The 17,432-nt window shown below is 37.7% G+C and overlaps 1 long non-coding RNA gene across 3 annotated transcripts; it reads right to left on the reverse strand.

The window, feature by feature from the left end:
• Positions 1-373: 373 nt before the first annotated feature.
• On the reverse strand, positions 374-16,906 carry LOC115986295. 3 transcript variants are annotated; one of them, XR_004090626.1, is made up of 3 exons: positions 16,589-16,906; positions 1,596-2,065; positions 374-719 (listed from the first exon to the last, which is right to left on the reverse strand). It is a non-coding gene; the product is annotated as an uncharacterized LOC115986295 (long non-coding RNA). The 3 variants fall into 3 exon arrangements; XR_004090625.1 differs by lacking the exon at positions 16,589-16,906 and adding an exon at positions 3,252-3,327; XR_004090627.1 differs by lacking the exons at positions 374-719; positions 16,589-16,906 and adding exons at positions 875-1,316; positions 3,252-3,327.
• Between the last annotated feature and the right edge of the window lie 526 nt (positions 16,907-17,432).

Consider the following 17,432-nt stretch of genomic DNA (forward strand, 5'->3'; position numbering starts at 1 on the left):
CTTGAAATAATTGTTACTTTTTATATACTACACCCCATTACATAATATTTATAATCTCATATATCGCGTGGGCTTACGACTAGTTTATATGATTCCCGAAGAGAATTTGGAATTAATTTCTGCTCGTCCTCTTATTCATCTTTCCTCCCTTTAAATATGACACACAACAGGACTTACCTCAGAAATTCAAAATACAAAATACACAACGAATGCTTATCTATAACAACTAAATAATGATAATCTACTCCTATCACCTCCTACTGTCTGATTCATAACAAAATACAAGGGCATTAGCTAGAGGAAAGGTTCGTCGAATCAAGTGAAGATTTCTCGTCATTAACATGGTAGATTTTCTGCATTTTGAATAAAGACATGAAAAAATATGCTAAAAATTAATTATTAATTCATCAAGTATTTCAATTTACACTCCGAAAAAAGGGCATTTCAATCCTTTTATACAGGCCAAGTGAAACACGACTTTACACCAAACAACCCTGCTGCTAGTCAATCGGTTTCAATAATGAGTGAACGTTTAATTGCTTCAATTATGTACACTCGCAAATGCTCAATCATTTTTATTAAATTGAATGCATCCTTTCTGGTAATGCATTGAAGATTGTCCCCTGGAATCATGTATTCAAAGCCCTTGTTGATTTCCAAGAATGGAACTTCATGGGTGACAAACTTCTCCAGCTCAAGCTCTTGTCACAAATTAAAGACTACAAAAATAAATAAATAATGTTAAATATAAGAAAGGAGGGGCGGGGGGGCAGGGGGCAGTAGAGGACCTCAAAAGCAAGAACTATCAACAACAAAAAAAAAAAAAAACAGAAAAAAAAAAAAAAAACAAAAACAAAAAAGATAGCCCTGTTCTTTTATGGAGTTTAGCAGGTGCATATGATTTATATTTTCATTCTTTTTATTACAAAGAAAACTCTTCTTGGATCTTTAGGCAGGACTAAAACTCGCAATTGATCAATTGGTTAAGGCATATCAAGGAGGTCACTAGAGTATTCTAGTGCCTATTATCATGTCCTTTTCTTGATTGAAATTGCGATCAGCTATGGAAACCAAAGAAATGCATCATCTTTCTTTGGGATACAAACAAGTGCAGTAACACCCCATCGCTACCAACTTCAGAAGGCCAAAAGGGATTTAACCAATCTTGTTTGTTTCCACCTACCCACCTGTCGCCGAAGCCACAAACACAATCACAGCGGGGAGAAATAAAAGACCAAATTCTCATTGTTTGGTTATAGCTTTGAGCTATTCCTAATTTTGGATTTCTCTGAACACCTCATCCAAATTGTGAACATCTGCAAAAGGGAACCAAATTATCGAAAATCCCACCGGTGTTAGCCCCAGGGTGTCTCTGATGCTTGAGTCAAACATCATAGAGAGGGAGATTTTTGGAGTTAGAATTTGTGCATAGATTTTATGTGAAGTAGAATTATATATTTATAAGACTTAAGGAATCAACCTTTAGAACGAAGGAAATACAAAAATAAAAAAATAATAACCAACAACAAATCACTAACTTGATGAGAAAAAGACAAACCCATAATGTTAGACGTCAGAGACTCCCCAAGGCTTACCTCGTCGAGTTTTTTGATCCTTGTTTTTGAAACTTCTGGTGTTTGTAATTAAAAGGAGCGAGCCTCAATGAAACAGCCATGGAAGAAAAGGTGCATAAATGCTACATAGGCATTGTTTTGGCCAGACAAGAAATGAGTCATGGAAGTCCTTACAATGTACTCTGCTTGTGGACAAGTCTCACATTAAAAATTGTAGCATAATTCGGAGATACCATCATTGGAAGAAACCGATTGTACAGAAAAATAGGAATAACAGAGAGAAGAGGAAGCGGAGGATTTGAGGGTTTCGTCTCTTGGGTTTATCTAGAATAACAAAACCACCCCAAGCATCATAAGGACTTCCGAAACAATGCCTGGGCAGCAGTCCTGCACCTTTTCTTCCATAACTGCTTCATTGAGAAGCACTACTTTTAATTATACACAAACTGGGAGATGCAAAAGTCTACACGCCGTATTCAAATTGTGAACTTCTGCAAAAGTTGCAGAGAGGATCGAAAAGTATTAGGTGATTAATTTAATCACTATCACATACAAATGCTACAAACAACTCGAAAACATAGCACAAACTTCTATGACTTACTGAAAAAGAAACAAAAAATAGCATAGACGTGAATATCCAAGATTAAAAGATTAAAGATTAAGCACAGACGTGAATCAAGATAGAAACTATCTACATCTTTATGCAAATAAAAAGTACATGCAACAACTATCTACATCTTTACTGCAATTAAAAAAGAAAAAAACGCAAAGAAATTTACCTGGAATCGGAGAGGAGAAAGATCCACGTAAAACGTTGAACATGGTATAAAGTTGAAAGCGGAAAAACAATATGCAATAAAGTCCTTTTATATATATTACGAAAGATAGCTCCTACCCTAAATATATCGAAGTATTGTGTTTTCTTTTATACTTTTTTCTTGTTTTTTTTTGTTTTTTGTTTTTGTTTTTTTTTGAGAAAAAGGTAAGATCATAACATTAAATTAAATCAGTTTGGAATACACTTTCCAACTCCGCAGGTAGTTCTTCTACCCAAACATCGAAATCTGCAGATGAAACTACGTACCCTGGGCGTGAGCTAACAAATTCCCATGCCTTCGCACATGACTAGAACTATAAGACTGAAAATGACTTGCCAAACGGTGAGTATCCTCAACAATATGCCCATACAAAATGTGACAACCAGCTAGATCCCTCAAAGCCAAGACCACCCTTAGACAATCTCCCTCAACCAGAACGTTAGCTATGCACAATTCCTGGTATGTTACTATTTAAAATTTTAAATCTTAGATTTTTTTTTTTTTTTTTGCATGTTTAATTTAACGCTAAAAATTTCACAATATATATTAAAAAAATTGTATGTAAAGATGTCTTCCTTTGATGAAAGATTACTTTTTATAGAAGTATGTGCTTGCCTACAATATTTATGCATACATGATTCATCAAATTTAAAACGCACAAACACACTTTCCTATTCTTCCCTATCAATTTTTTAAAAGCTTCTTGAAGTTTAATTTTATTATTTTCTTTATAGAATGCAAATAACCACAAATAAACAAGAAAAGAACTATCAGGGTCAAGAAAAGAACTATCTACATCTTAATATACATATAAAGCACTCAAAAGTGAAAAAAGAAAGAGCTAAAGTGAAATTATTACCTGTAATCGAGGAGGAGATATTCAAGAGGAGAAAGATCCACGTAAAACCTAGAGCAAAGCCGTAGAAAGTGTGTTTTTTTTTTTTTTTTCCCCTAGGGTAAACAAGCGTAGAAAGTTGAAAGCGGAAAAATAATGTGCAATAAAGCCTTTTTATACTCGTTAGGAGTCCAAGTCCGAGTCCGTGTGGAACTCGTTATGTTTTTCGTTCCTTTATCTTAACTAAAGTACTTTTATTTCCAATAGTTAAAGGGGAATAAAAAATAAAAATAAAAATAAAAGCTTTGTTTTAGTTTAATCCATCACGAGACACGAGAGATCGCTCCTACCTTGTTCATGTGCTATGAATTTATATTACTTTGTTCTTTTAAATAGTAACGGAGCCCCATTTATGAATGAAAAGATTTTTTTATATTTAAGTAGACATCAAATACAACTAACCTAATTTAGTGTTATTATATAATTATCTTAAAATTTTGGTTTATTATACAAAATTTTATGTAGAATAATTATTACCTAAAGAATTAAAAGTTTTATTAGATTTTCTATACCACTTATGAGAGATAACAATTAATTTTTTCCCCTTCAATTAAAACTCTAATTGCGATCCTTTAAAAAAATTATTAAAAAAAATTCCAACTTCATTGTTCTCCTCAAATTTCTTTTTCTTTCTTATAGATTTTAAATCATAAATCATATAGATAAAAACACCAATGATTTTCTTTCTTTTTTAAAAGGATTTTGGCATAAGAAGTATTTAAAAGTATAAGATGATAAAATTTTAATTTAATAAAAAAAAGTATTTATATTAAGGATAGCATAAAGATCCGCATGGTGAAGTAGAGAACTGACACCAACTCCCAGCCAAAGCAATCTGGCTATTATAATTAGGTCGTTATAATTTGACCGAATTGCTAGATCGACTCAGTATAACCCGATGTGAGAGTCATAATGCACCCATACAACACATGTTAAATCAATATCCAATTAAATTGGTGTATTACAAACTGCCTCACTTAATTATAAATCCTTTACTTCTAAGTCAGGACCCAATTTACGAGGCAATGTCCCCAAGCCCACACGAGGTTATCAAGTTGGCTTTGATAACATTGTGTAATAACTAAAACAATAAATATTAGACATACTAAGAGCATTCCCATCAGCTCTCTCATAAAAAAATGTCATTTTAACACATTAAAAACTTACTTTATCATTTTAACACATCATTTTACAACATATTATTTATCAGATGTTCTATATTTCAATTCTATACATTAAAATAATATTTTCTACATATTAAAATAATATATTAATTACTCCCTATCATCCTCATCCTCAACGACAACGGCACAACCACCACTGCCGCAACAACACCGACAGCCACCACCGGCACAAACCCACATCCACCAACGCCACCTCAAATTAAAAAAAAAAAAAAAAAAAAAAAAAAACACACACACAACCAGAGAGATTGGCACGGCAAAAAACACAACCAAATCAAACAAACCCAAAGGCAAAACCCACCACTGTAGGCCGATTAAGAGAAATCCGATGGTGGGAGGTTTCGATGACGTGGTGGATGGCACGACAAGCTCGACGGCGTGGCATGGCGTGGTGATCAGGCCATGGGTTGTTGTGGATGTGGTGGGTCGGGTTTGTGTGGTTGTGTTGGTGGACGGCGATTTGAGAGTGTAGATCTAGTTCGGGTGGCGTGGCGTGCGTGGCTTGATGCTCCGGCCTGAGTTTCATCGGGTTGTGTGGCTGTATTGGTGGACGGCGATCTGAGAGTGTAGATCGGGTTCGTGTGACGTGGCGTGGCGTGACTTAATGCTCCGGCCTAAGTTTCGTCGAAGAGGGAGGCAGTGATGTGAAGTAGAGAGAGAGAGAGAGAGCAAAGAAATGAAGTGAGAGAGAGAGCTGATACATTTCGGTGAAGGAGATGAGGAGACAGAGGGAAGAAAGAGGATATGAGGAGACAGAGACAGTGGGTCCAGCGAGAATAAAAAAGTAATATAAATTATAGTAAAGGTGAATAGTACGCTCTCAAATTTGAGAGCGTACTGTAGCATGTTTCAAAAAAATGGCACATATAGAACACCTGATGAAGCTCATATTTTGGAGTTTGATGTGCCAAATGCCAAATATTATAGCATTTAACACATTTAGCACACCTGATGAGAGTGCTCTTAACAAAAGTGAATGAAATGTGTGACATTTAAAATTTTAAAGGTTGATAATAGAACATGTATTTTAATCAAGGACCGGAGAATATATATTTTTTCTTTAAAATATTTAACATTAGAAACAAAACTTAAATACCCTAAAATGGTTTTTTTTTTTTTTTTTTTTAAATACCCTACAACGAAAAGTATAGTTTACTCGTTGGGACCTTATTCAGCCGAACAAAAAAACTAGTTGGGAACTTATCAAAGTCTACGTTATGGAACATGCACTTCCAAAAGCAGAGCACAAAACACTTGTACAGGCCTATGTCATATAGTTTCATAAATAGTAAAATATATATATATATATATATATATGAATAATAAAAAGAGCTAAACACTGTATAAACAACTTTGTGAGCAACCTTGGATAGTCAATATAACATATAAAAACATATTTAACGCAAAAAATCTAAGCCCAATGGGTATAACCTCAATGGTGTTATAAGTGTCGACCCCGCATGTCTTTTCTCCATGGAGATCTCGCTGTAAGCGACTAAATTTCTCGGTTTGAAATAAATCAAACATGTAAAATAGTTTCACAAATGCGAATTTGTATTGATGATTGTGTGGTACAATTCTCTGTGATTACAGAAGATTGATCCTCTGATTCGATCTCCTTGAAAGATTTGTTGATTGGATTTATAGTAATGTGATTTTGATTTGAACACCCAATGTACTTCAATTTGGCTAAAGAATGGATCGAAGATCTTTGGAACAAAATTACAATGAATCTCTGGCTATGAGCTTGTTGGAAATCCTTTGTTCTTCACGTTTTTCGTGTTCTTCGTGTGTTCTTCGTCTTCGAAGGTTTGTTGTGGAAGTTCTCCGAGGCTTTAGAGGCTTGAATCCGTGGAACTTCGCTGATTTATGGTTGTTTGAGGTTTCTGGAGGCTTTTGAGATTGATTCCAGTGAACTTCGAGATCTAGGCAGATAGTTTGGATGATTCTGCTTCGAATGTTCTTTGTATTTGAAGATTTGTGGTGGAAGTTCTTCGAGGCTTTGAAGGCTTGAATCCGTAGAGCTTCACTGATTTATGATTTGTTGATGTTTTCAGACCTTTGAGCTTGATTCCCGCAAACTTTAGGATCTAGGCAGATGATCTGGATGATTCTGTTTTGAATGTTCTCCGATTTTGGGGTTGAAGTTCTTGAAGTTCTTGAAGGTTTTGAGGCTTGATTTTCCCAGAGCTTTTTTACTTCTCAATTCTGGTCTTCCTCAATGTCTTAGGAAGGCTTCTATTTATAGGAGTTTGGAGGTGGGTGAGCAACACGTGGCGAAGCCTGATTGGTGACACATGTCACAGCCTGATTGGTTTGCTTATGTCATCGCTTACACATGCTGGACTGCTTGAGTCATCAGTTACACGTGCTGGATTGCTTGAGTCATCGCTTACACGTGCGAGATTACTTGTGTCATCGCTTACACGTGCGAAACTACTTGTGTCATCGCTTACACGTGCGCTGATGCGTGATTGGTTTTTTCATGACACTTGGAAAATTTTTGTTGGCTTCTGAATAGTGATAGCAAAACCTAACAGCAATACATGGTGCTTTGTAATTGGCTGTATTTTGTGGACTTGGTAATGTGACGTGTCAGCTTGTAATAGGTCGGGAATTTTCCCTCTCTACAAATGCCCCCACGAGACTCGTTCACGCACATAGTCTCAGAGTGTGGTGTGGGAATGAGTTTCGAAAAAATGGATTTTTGGTACTTGATTCTTTAAGTGAAGTAGTTGAAGGTGGTGGAGCTTTCAGAAGGATGAGATAATTTCCGAAGAGTAGACCCACCCATATGAAAGGCTTTGATGAGACTGAAAAGGGGTCTGCAAGTATTTGAACGTACTTGCGTGATGAAGCCTTCTCAGTAGAGGTTAAGTTGAAGTAATTTTAAAAGAGTATTTTGAATCGTTAGCGGCGATCACAAGATGTTGAAGATAGGGAAGATGAGAGAATGGTGGCTGGATACAGCATGCAAAGTCATGGGGATAACCTCGTGTTCTTAAGAACTTCTGGTGAAGTTATTTCAGAAGATCATGCTTTGGATTACGGCAAGGACATGTGGGAAAGTGGTTGAATGCACATGCGTAATTGTACCACTCAAGTTAAGTTGAGGTAATTTCAGAAGCTTATGGATTCTGGGTATGCTAGTGGTGGCAATGAAGAAGACGAAGATGAAGCAAAGCAAATGGGTGAAACATACGCCATCATGGTACTGGCCTTGTATGTTGGGGAACTTATGGTGTAGATGTTTATGGGAAGTACACTTTTTGATATGGGATTGACTGCATGCTGAATGAGGTCCGGCGGCAAGTTATTGAATGTGCCTGTGTGATGGGACCATACCGACGAACGTTAAGTTGAAGTAATTTCAGAAGAGTACCTTCTAAAATTCTTCAAGCTGATTTTAAGTTAGAGTAATTCCAGAAAGTGAGTTTTGAGGTACCAGCAACGATGACCTTTGGGTCCCATAGTAGTGGGGACATGGAATAAGGCTTTGGTGACCATTTACTGACACCAAAGGCTGAATTCTGATGAGCTGGTGCCTTAGAGGTTGTTTTAAATGTTAGATGGAAGACAATTTGTAGGATACCCCAACACTTTTTACCATCTTCATCTACTGCCACTTGTTGGAAAAGCATAAAAAAATGAAAGATGGAGCCAACTTGTGATTCTGGTCTTAGAAACCAGCCAAGTTGCTGTTTGTTCCGAACCTCTGCTTCTGCTGGAAGACCAAGCAATTGGAGAGAGACTACGGGAGACCTGAGGTTAGGAACAGGTGCGTCCGCTGGACTTGGGTTTCCTAACCAACCAAGTCCACGGAAGCATGAGAGGTCGATGCAGACCTTGTTACAAGTAATTTTATGGACAAAGGTGGTCGTTAAGGGGAGAACCAAAATTTGTTTGGATCTCAAAACTGCAATGATGTTATAAATAGGGTTTCGACCGAACCATGAGAGGGTTGATCTCAAACCGATTATGAAGCAAAATCGGTTGCTAAGTGTTGAGAATAATAAGGCCATAGTGAGAAATGGTTGTGAAAAGGAGGACTTGAAAATCTGAAAGAAGCAAATCTTCATTTCATGATTCAGTGTTTTTTTTTTTTTTTTTTTTATGAGTTTTTTATGAACCCGGCCCTCCTATTTATAGTAGAGAGATGAAGAATGGTAGATAGGTAGTTGGGAATGGTAGTTGAGAATTTTTGGTGAGAACGGTAGATGGGAACGGTAGGTGGGAATGGTTGGTAGGTGGGAATGGTAGGCACCGAACAGGAATGGCAGGTTGAACTGATGACCCAGTGTAATTTCAAGATACACTTGTGAGAGTTCATTTGTACTTTGAAAGGGAAGTCTTGATGAAGTCTAGAGAATAACCCTAAAGGGATCCCAATTAAATGGATGAATCTCAAATTTTAATCTTGAGAGCCTAAGTTTTGAACACTTGGAATCGAGTCATTTGTGCAATTTTCAAGTCTTAAATGACGGAATGGACTCCAAAATCGGAATGTACGTGAAAAATTGAGCAAGATAGGTCCATCTTAAAAATTTTGACATTTGGTCAACATTTGCACAGAGGTCAACTTTTTGGAAATTGGACATTTGCACAATTTCTGAGCTTCAAATGGAGAAACGGGTCCCAAAATCGGAATGTACTCGAAAAATTGAGTGGGACAGGTCCGTTTTGAAAATTTTTGACTTTTTAGTCAAGGTCAAAAGTCCGCTTGGTCAAAGCATTTTCTCACTCTCTCTTTTTTTTTATTTTTTTTTTTAATTTCAGGCGGTTCGGATCGAGTCAGATTTGCAGGTCGGTCTGGGTCAGATTTGGACAAACGGGTCAGCAGGTAGTGGAGGATGACGTCATAGGGCACGTGTGGCACGTGCGAGCGCCTAGCTGTCCGTGTCGGCGCGTGTAAGCACGTGAAACTGAAGGCAGCACCGCCGAATCCTTTGGCGGTGCGTGGAGGCGCGTGCCTGGCGTTTTGGGCCTGAAATTTCTGTGTTTTGTTGATCTAAGGCCATAGAAGACCGTGGTATAGTCAGTTTTTTAAAATCATGGGCAGATTTGCACAGATTTGAAAGACTTGGCCGCAAGTCGTCGCGAGTCTGTTGCGGCGCGTGGAGGCGCGTGCAGCCGTTTTTGGGCTTGAAATTTTTGGGTTTTGTAGGTCATAGGCCGATAGATCTAGTGGTGGTTTCTGTTTTCTGAATTGGTGTCCCGATTTGCACAGATTTGAAGGATTAAACCGTGGGTCATCGCAAATTTGTGGCGATGCGTGGTGGCTCCGTTGCTGCAGATCTTTCTGAGTTTTATACATCAAAGTCCTTAGAAGATTTCTGTGGGTTGATTTTTTGTGAAATCTTGTCAGAAATTTTAGAAATCTGGAATGGGAAACCGCATTGTTGGACTTGTTGTCATTTTAGACTTTTTAGTCTACTCTACGCTGGCTGCTCTGTCAGGAGGGTGACTACGTTTAGACTTGAGGGTCAAAAAGTAGGTGGTGAGCCTCCATTTTTTTGTTTCTCTGCATTAAATGCCATCTTTTATTTTCAAAATTCGGTGCAGATTTCCTGGACTTTGAGTGCATTTGAGCTTGCAAAATCCGACTTTGAGCTCCAATTGTTCAATCGCAACATTTAATGACTTGCCTACTTTTCTTTTTCCTTTTTTGTCTTATGTCTCAGAAGTTTTCTATATAAAGCCACCGAGTATGCATTAAGTTGTACAAGCAACATCTCTGGTGGGTAGCATAATACTCTAAGTATAGAGAAATTATGCCTTCTTCTTTTTTTCTTTTTCTTTTTTAATATATATTTACACTTTTTTTTTTCTTTATGACCTGCTTTATTCGTATTGATTTTTTTTTTTAGACGTGCCATGAGATTTTCTTCTAATAAACTCTTTGCTGTTGCCTATTTTTGTTATGCAGCATGCTTTCCTTGGCAATTAAGCTGCACCAACACTTGTCTTTTCAACGCAACCATTTCAAGAGTTTTTCCAACATAGCCGCATCAAGAGTTTTTACCACGAAGCCGTGCCAGCATCTGTCCTTGTATTAAAGCCATGCCAACATTCAACTTTGTCATGAAGCAACGTCAACACTTCATTCGTGCCAGCATTCATCTTTGTCATAAAGCTGCCTCAACATTTTATTTACACTGAGGCCACATCTACACTTCATCCATGTCGAAACCGTGACAATATTTATCTTTGCCATGAAACCATGTCAACACTTCATTTATACCGAGACCATGCCAACATTGCATCTTTGCCATTGAAGCTACGTCAACACTTCATTCGTCGAAGCCGTGACAACATTCATAAAGCCACGTCGAAACTTCATTTGCATAGAAGTCATGCCAACATTCATGAAGCCATGTCAACACTCCACATTGCCATTGAAGCTATGTCAACACTTCATTCGCCGAAGCCGTGATAACATTCATAAAGCCACGTCGAAACTTCATTTGCATAGAAGTCATGCCAACATTCATGCAGCCATGTCAACACTCCACATTGCCTTTGAAGCTATGTCAACACTTTATTTACCGAAATTGTGCCAGCATTCATATAAAGCAATTTTCAGAGGCAACATCGCTCAGACATCAAGGGCGTATGGCAGTGTAGCCAGACATCAAGATTTCAGAGATGCTAACAAGATGTTGAAAATGTAAGGAGTCCCTATCAAGACTTTGAAGATGCAAGGACTTCTCATTAAGATTTCGAAGATGCCAATAAAACCTTAAAGATGCAAGGAAATGTCAACAAAACCTTGAAGTTTCAAGAAGCTCCCATCAAAACTTTAAGGATGTAAAGAGATGCTGACAAAACCTTGAAGATGCGAGGAGAATACCACTAAGACTTTGACATTGCACGAACATGCCCTTAGAGGAGAGATGATGCAATACTAACTTCGGATATATAATCTATCATCATTCCGGAAGAAGTTGACGTCGTCCAGATTTCAGAGACATGATGTGAAACGACACCACTCAGAAAGGAAATGATGTGGTACAAATTTCAGAGTTATGAAGTGGCATAACTTCAGAAAAGAGACGATGTAGCCTAGACTTGGAAGGTACAAGGAGATGCCCCCAGGAGATAAGTAATGCAAAGTATACTTTAGAAATATGAGAGGATGACCACAGAAGATGAGTAATGCTATGAAGACTTCATTTCTTGCAAAAGAGGTTGGAGATTTTATTTTACACCACAACCAAGCATCAGTTTATGTTTAACATCATTTCAAGGAAAGCTAAGCAATATCAACTCCTTACAGTCTTCATCTTCGACTACAACGATCTTTGATCATCCTATTAAGCAATTGACTATCTTTAAGCAATGTCTTGCCAACCAAAGGAACCTCAAAAGCCTATTGATGACCGTCGGAAAACTCTTCAAGCTAGACTGGCAATTCTTCTTCTTTTCATGTGACTGAACTTAGTGACAAGTACTAAACTGCCTACGTACCCTGGAGAGGGATCAAGTCATCACGTAGTTCAACAATTTTATTTTATTTTGATGATTTTTTTTTTTGATAATTTTTTTTTGGATATTTTTTTTTGTTTTTTTTTGTGTTTTTTTTTTAATAATAATTCTTTTTTTAGTGCGTGACTGAACTCAGTAAAAAATACTAAGTTGCCTACGTACCCTTGAGAGGGATCAAGTCATCACGTAGTTCAAATGATTTTTTTTTTTTTTATATATATTATAAATTTTTTTTTCCTTATGTGTTTTTTTTTTGCAAAAAAGGGGAGCGCAGTGTGTAATAGTGGGTATCACCACTAATCGAACCCGAGACCTCGGCCTCAAGGGAGAAACGGGCGTTCAACCGCTATGCCACACTTGCAATTGTTGACATGGAGTGGGATTAATTTCTCCTTATTGGTACACTTTCAAGGGTAATGGAAAGACATTGTGTACTTTTGCAGTGCTACAGTGGGCAGTTTAAACTCTTACCAAGGAGCAATTCTTGATTTTCAAGTATAGAAGCGTTTGAGGAACTTCCCATTGATGGGGCCGATCCTTACATCATCATTGTTGATCAACTTGTGAGCTTGGTTAGTGTTTGTCCCCTGCTTGAGAGTTGGAAGTACATCATAAGCAACGGTCACATGGTTTGACCTAACAACTTCATTGAAGTCTAGATCAATCTTGTTTTCTTTGGCAAAAAAGGAGGGCTCACGTGTGTAATCCTCGCCCCACGCCCCACAGTATTTCATGATACCAATTGTGCAATAGTGGGTATCACCACTAATCGAACCCGAGACCTTGGCCTCAAGGGCGACACAGGTATCCAACCACTACGCCACACTCACAAATGGTGCCCTAAAGGGGGATTAATTTTTCTTTATTCGTACGCTTTCAAAAGTAATGGGAAGACATCATGTATCCTTGCAGCGTTATAGTGGGTAGTTTAAACTCTTACCGAGGAGCAACCCTTGATGTTCAAGCATAAAAGTATTTAAGGAACTTCCCATTGATGGGGCCGATCCTTGCATCATCATTGTTGATCAACTTGTGAGCTTGGTTAGTGTTTGCCCCCTACTTGAGAGTTAGAAGTACATCATAAGCAACGGTCACATGGTTTGACTCGAAACTTCATTGAAGTCTAGATCAATCTTGTTTTCTTTGGCAAGCTTCATGATTTGTTCTTTGAAGACGAAGCATTTTTGTATTGGGTGGCCAATGATGCGATGATATTTGCAGTAGTTAGGGTCATCAACTTTTCCCATGTCTTCTGGTCACCTGCATTCTGGCAATTCAATTAGCTTCAATTGCAATAGTTGTTCTAAGATGTTTAGCACATCTTCATCGGGGAACGGATATATTTTTTGCTCGCGTTTCTTAAAGGTCAGGCGACGCACTTCATTCTTTTGCCACCCTTCAAGCTGTTCTTCATTTGCCTTTGCTCCTCTTCTTGGAACCTTAACTACGGCAGTGTTAACAACCATTAGGTCTTTGAGATTGGCTTTTGCATTCCTATCATTCTTCCTTACTTCCTTTTTGCTTTCCTCAAGTATGGGAGGGTGTGTACATCTATGGCTAGAGATACTCAATTCCATGTCATGCGCACGAGTTGCTAACTCTTCAAATGTTCGCGGCTTTATCCCTTGAAGGATGTACAGAAGTCCCCAATGCATGCCTTGGATGCACATCTTTACAGCAGATATTTCAAAAAGTCTATCCTTGCAATCTAGACTCAAAGAACGCCACCGATTGATATAATCGACCACTGGCTCATTTTCCCATTGCTTGGTATTAGTAAGCTCCATCATGCTCATCGTGCGACGTGTGCCATCGAATCGGTTAAGAAACTCTCTTTCGAGTTACTCCTAACTGTCAATTGACTCAGGTTCTAAGTCTGTATACTAATCAAAGGCATTTCCCTTGAGTGAACGGACAAATTACTTTACAAGGAGGCTTCCTTGAGTCTTTGCGTTCTCACAAGTTTCTACAAAGTGAGCAATGTGTTGCTTAGGATTTCCTTTGCCATCAAATTGCAAGAACTTGGGGGATTGATACCCATTTGACATTCTCATGTTGTTGATGCGCTTTGTGTAGGGTTTTGAATATGTAAGAGAACTTGTAGAAGAACCTCCATATTGTACTCGGATGGTATTTGTTATCATGTCTTGTAATTGTTGGACTAACAACGAAGCAACCAAAGTAGATTGTTCTCGTCGGGGAGTGTTTTCAATTTTTCTCCCTTCGTCATTCTTTGTAGATATGAATTTATAACCATGGCTTAATTCACCAAGATCTTGTACTTCGAGTTTGTTCATCAAAGTTGCAATTTGGAGGTCCTTATCTTCAAGTGCTTTTGTGAGAAGGACAATCATTTGTTCCATTTCGGCCATCTTTTCTTCCATGGTAGAGGTGTTAGTCATCATGATTGACACAACTTCCCAAGATGATGGAGAAGAAAGTGATTTGATGTGAGCACGTGGAATCTCATCTTTTGGGTTCCCTTTGATGGGAAAGAAATCATGCGACCAACTTCTTGTGTAGGAAGAAGGGGATTTGCCCCCATACTTGAGGTGTTCCAAGGTGGAGACGTCCTTATTGATGACCTCGTTTCTTGTAAAAGGGTCTAAGGAGATGATTGTTTGGACCTTGGCTTCCTTGGTTGTTTGATATTGAAGTTGATTATTTGCTTTAGGTTGGCTACAATTGATTACACCAATGCAATGGTTGGTGGTAGCCATACCAAGTTTAGTTGAAGCAGCTATTGTTGAAGCTTGAATGTTCTTGCTAGAGGCCATTGAAGTTGGTAGCAAGGTGATGTTGATTTCTTTCTTTGAATGAGAATGAGATGAGAGGCAGAGATGTCCCACTGGGCGTGCCAGAATTTGTAAGCAACTAAATTTCTCGGTTTGAAATAAATCAAATAAGTAAAATAGTTTCACAAATGCGAATTTGTATTGATGATTGTGTGGTACAATTCTCTGTGATTACAAAAGATTGATCATCTGATTCAATCTCCTTGAAAGATTTGTTGATTGGATTTATAGTAATGTGATTTTGATTTGAACACCCAATGTACTTCAATTTGGCTGAAGAATGGATCAAAGATCTTTGGAACAGAATTACAATGAATCTCTGGCTATGAGCTTGTTGGAAATCCTTTGTTCTTCACGTTCTTCGTGTTCTTCGTGTGTTCTTCGTCTTCGAAGGTTTGTTGTGGAAGTTCTCCGAGGCTTTAGAGGCTTGAATCCGTGGAACTTCGCTGATTTGTGGTTGTTTGAGGTTTCTGGAGGCTTTTGAGCTTGATTCCAGTGAACTTTGAGATCTAGGCAGATAGTTTGGATGATTCTGCTTCGAATGTTCTTTGTATTTGAAGATTTGTGGTGGAAGTTTTTGGGGGTTTTAGAGGTTTAAATCCGTAGAGTTTCACTGATTTATGATTTGTTGATGTTTTCAGACCTTTGAACTTGATTCTCGCAAACTTTAGGATCTAGGCAGATGATCTAGATGATTCTGTTTCGAATGTTCTCCGATTTTGGGGTTGAAGTTCTTGAAGGTTTTGAGGCTTGATCTTCGCAGAGCTTTTTTACTTCTCAATTCTGGTCCTCCTCAATGTCTTAGGAATGCTTCTATTTATAGGAGTTTGGAGGTGGGTGAGCAACATGTGGCGAAGCCTGATTGGTAACACATGTCACAACCTGATTGGTTTACTTATGTCATCGCTTACACATGCTGAACTGCTTGAGTCATCACTTACACGTGCTGGATTACTTGAGTCATCGCTTACACGTGCGAGGTTGCTTGTGTCATCGCTTACACGTGCGAAACTGCTTGTGTCATCGCTTACACGTGCGCTGATGCGTGATTGGTTTTTTTCATGACACTTGGCAAATTTCTGTTGGCTTTTGAATAGTGATAGCAAAACCTAACGGCAATACATGGTGTTTTGTAATTGACTGTATTTTGTGGACTTGGTAATATGACGTGTCAGCTTGTGATAGGTCGGGAATTTTCCCTCTCTACACTCACATCTCACCATCCTGGCATCATCATTGTGTAGGCTTTATAGGATTTATCATTAGTTGTGATACCATTTATTGGGGAGATAAATACCTTGAGAAGCCACCTTAAATAGTTAATATAATATATAAAGACATACTTAACCCAAAGGCTAAATCCTATAAGTATGGGCTCAACTATTTTATATTAATTATTCATTTTTCTCATCATTATTAATTACAAAACTTAAAATGCATACTAAGAACCACACTACTCACAAGAATATCAATACAAAAATTCACAAAGCCCACATAATTCAGAATCAAAAATCACTTTGTAGGCTATATAGCAAGCAACATAAAGAAAATAAAACACCCACATCAGAAACAAGTCAAGCCACAAATGGGAAAGATAGACCCAATTTTAAGCCGAATATGAGACACAAAAACAAGAACCATATTGCCAAACCAGCATCAAAACAAGAATATGTAGTCAATAAAATGACCAAGAATAGCTCAAAATCAAGAACCATAAGAGAAAAATACAAGCCCATAATCTTAACCAGTACAGAACCAAAAGAATCAAAATAACGAAGACCCATTAAGCAAGAAACAGAAAAGAATCAAATAAAAGGAGCAAACTTGTATGTATTACCTCAATGAAACAGTCATGGAAGAAAAGGCGCAGTATAGCTGCAGAGATATTGCTTTGCTCGAAGTAGAAGCGAGCCATTGTTGTCCTCACAATGGACTCTGTCTGTCGACAAGTTTCAGAGTAGAAGTTGTATCTTAAGCAGGAGATATCATCATTTGAAGAAGCCGATGGTGCAGCGGAGGGAGCAAAGGTGAGGTTGTAACCTCTTGATAACAGAATAGAGATTGAAAGGAACACAAATGGTCACAGGACCTGCCATTTTTTCCGTCTCTTCGAGGTGAGAGAGAGAGGGGAACGGTACAGTGAGAAAGAGTAACTACGGAAGTTGGACTTGGAATGAAATGAAATAAATGCCACACGCCAGGCCTTATAAAGGAATTTGGGGATGGAATGACGAATTTGACCTCAAAAGTATTTGTCAAAAATTCTATGTTTGTATTCTCATCCCTTCATTCTATGTTTACATTTTTTTACCCTCGATTTCATTTAATCAAAGTGTATTAAATTGAAGTTAAAAATATTGTGCACTTACGTACCCTTTGGTTAAAGGCAAAGTTCTTGAATGAAGTTTAAATTCATGCTTTATCTCATGAATTTTGATGTAAAGCATTGGTGAGCTGCAACTAAAAACACAAGATTCATAATTTTTTTTTTTCTCCCTTTTTTAGTTGTAATTTGTATATATACTTTGGGGGGAGTGGTTGTTCAGATATATTTTAAAAAAATTCCTTAAAAAATTAGCAATATATATATATATATATATATGTATGTATGTATGTATGTATGTATTTGTTTGGTGTGTTTGGATGACACGATTTGAGCATTTGGATTTGGATTAATGTGA

This window comes from Quercus lobata, chromosome 4, assembly GCF_001633185.2.
Source record: "Quercus lobata isolate SW786 chromosome 4, ValleyOak3.0 Primary Assembly, whole genome shotgun sequence".
In the NCBI taxonomy this organism is placed as follows: Eukaryota; Viridiplantae; Streptophyta; class Magnoliopsida; order Fagales; family Fagaceae; genus Quercus; species Quercus lobata.